The sequence below is a fragment of the Schistocerca piceifrons genome, chromosome 8 (assembly GCF_021461385.2).
Source record: "Schistocerca piceifrons isolate TAMUIC-IGC-003096 chromosome 8, iqSchPice1.1, whole genome shotgun sequence".
In the NCBI taxonomy this organism is placed as follows: Eukaryota; Metazoa; Arthropoda; class Insecta; order Orthoptera; family Acrididae; genus Schistocerca; species Schistocerca piceifrons.
This window is the reverse complement of record NC_060145.1, coordinates 77096107-77099092: the sequence shown is the minus strand read 5'-3', so window position 1 is coordinate 77099092 and position 2986 is coordinate 77096107.

The following is a 2986-nucleotide window of genomic DNA, read 5'->3' as shown; positions in this document are numbered from 1 at the left end:
CATGGAGTTACTTTACTTGCTTCGGCAGACGTTTCCACTTACCGGCAGCTGTCTGCCACAAACTTAGATCCTGCCACTCTTCTTGCAACAGGTCTCTACTTTCTGTGGATATGGCTACAGCAGATTCCCTCCGGTTCGCCTTCAGTCCCCCTCGGCTCCTTCTACCTGACGGAGTTGAGTGGAGCAAAGACTGCGTGCCATCGTTGTTCCTCCATCCTTCCGAGATGTCCATACCATCTCACAACTCGAGCATCAGTCCCCACGCTACCCAGACGCATCACCAACTCTCCACGAGACAGCCTGCCTCAGAAGTACGGCTGGCTGCGAAATGAGCACGAGGCTGCACGAAGAGCAGCAGCACCACTTATTTACAACCTTGTAAACTAGACCAAACAAGTCATATTCATAACCTGTTACAAAATTACATTAAAATTACCATAATCGAAAATTCTTTGTTTCTTAAGGATTAATATTTTGAAACAATCTGAAAAATATTCCTATCGGATAACAAAAATTCAAATGTTTACCTATTTGTTTAAAATACTCTGACCGAAAAATGGGGTACCAGCTGTCTCATTCAACCTTACCTTTAAAAATGCTCCCAAAAATTTTGGTACGTGAACATATTCGATCTTTTTTAAACATGCAAATCACCTCAAACTCCCATGAGCGCCCCCTCACTGTAACTCTCTCACATCGTGGATGTTCATCTCTGTAAGTCTCTCATACCCATCCACTCCCAGTTGCCCTTACTCACTCACTCAATCAGTCCAACTCACTGTCATTAACTCTTTGTGCCTGTCTTCTCCTGTGCCAAAGCCACCGTCCCTTTCGTCCTGTCCTACTACTACAGTCTCCTCTCACTGCCAGTTTCTCCCTCTTGCTTTCTCTTAATGCTAATACCTCATTCCTTCCTTCCTATTGCTGTTATCTCTTCTCGCGGTCAGCTTCTCTCTCTTCCCCATTGCCATTGTCGTATACTCAGTGTCTCATTATCACCGGCTCTCGCGCACTTCCACTTTCTCCTTCTCTTTATTCCTCTCCCTTTGGTACTGCCTCTTTCCCTCTTTTCCTAACACTGTTCAGTCACAGTCAACTATGTTCCGGTAGCACTGGGTCCGTCTCTTTTTCTCACAATGCAATTATCTCCTCCTCTCTTTCTATTATACAAGCACTGTCTACTATCTTAAAGTATTTATTACTTTTCCATCTCTTTGCCATTTCCACTGTCTTCTTCTCTTTCAACATAAAAAAGGGCGAATATGTTCGCATGCCGAAATTTTTGGGAAAATTTTTAAATTTGCCGAGGAAGGTAAACTTAAACAGTTGGTACCCCACTTTTCAGTCAGTGCCTTTTAAATATACAGGAACGTATTCGCATTTTTTATGCTCCGACAGGGGCATTTTTTGGTGGTTTCCTGCTGCAGCAGGGCATGTAACTCATATGAAAAGAAGTGTATTGTTCCGTAAAATTTTGATTACTTACGCAAAATGAAATAAAACAAAACTAATCTTACACCTCAGATCTGATTTTATGTGAAAAAATTTGGATATGCTTCAGTCTACAACATGAAGTACTCATATGATAATGGAGACACTTAGCAGCACATTTCTCCATGCTGTGCCACTTAATAAACTACGTTTTTGCCTCACACCAGATTTCACACTCGTATCTTAAGTGTACGTGTACGGTAAATTTGAATCTCTGCATCTCAGAAACGGATAAAGGTATGATCAAAATTTTCGAGGCTGTTCGAGATTGGGATCTTAGGAACCCATCGTAAAAATTACAGCACTATCCTGTGCACAGCCGTTTCGGAATCGCGGTAGGGTTTTGGTACCCAAAAAACTAACTTTCGTGGTGATTCTTCATAACGGATACATATTTTTGAAAACCGAAGAGATGGCTCATCCAGCTAAATGTCCTTAAAATTTGAGGAATTTGATGCTCTTATATATCATTTAGATTTCGCCTCATACCGGATTTTACGTATAGAAATAGGGTAACTCCGAACCACTGTATCTTGGAAATGAATAAAGACAACAAGAAGATTTTCAAAGTTGACGATATGTGGTTATTAGGATTATATCGTAAAATTTCAGCCATTATCTGTACATAGTCGTAGGAAAAGGAAGAGAAGGAAACGTAGTAGGTGAATATGCAATGGGGGTAAGGAATGCAAGAGGAAGCCGCCTGGTAGAATTTTGCACAGAGCATAACTTAATCATAGGTAACACTTGGTTCAAGAATCATAAAAGAAGGTTGTTTACATGGAAGTAGCCTGGAGATTTGGTTTCAGATAGATTATATAATGGCATGACAGAGATTTAGGAACCAGGTTTTAAATTGTAAGACATTTCCCCGGGCAGATGTGGACTCTGACCACAAATTGTAGGTTATGAACTGTAGATTAAAACTGCAAAAAGGTGGGAGTTTAAGGAGATGGGACCTGGATAAACTGAAAGAACCAGAGGTTGTAGAGAGTTTCATGGAGAACGTTAGTGAAAGATTGACAAGAATGGAGGAAAGTAATACCGTAGAAGAAGAATGGGTAGCTTTGAGCGATGAAATAGTGACGGCAGCAGAGGATCAAGTAGGTAAAAAGACGACGGCTAATAGAAATCCTTGGGTAACACGAGAGATGCTGAATTTAACTGATTAAAGGAGAAAATACAGCTGGCTGATGCGGCCGAGCGGTTCTAGGCACTTCAGTCTGGAACCGCGCGACCGTTACGGTAGCAGGTTCGAATCCTGCCTCGGGCATGGATGTGTGTGTTGTCCTTAGGTTACTTAGGTTTAAGTAGTTCTAAGTTCTAGGGCACTGATGACCTCAGATGTTAAATGCCATAGTGCTCAGAGCCATTTGAACCATATGAGAAAATACAAAAATGCAGCAAATGAAGCAGGCAAAAAGGAATACAAACGCCTCAAAAATGAGATCGACAGGCACTGCAAAATGGCTAAGCAGGGATGGCTAGAGGACAA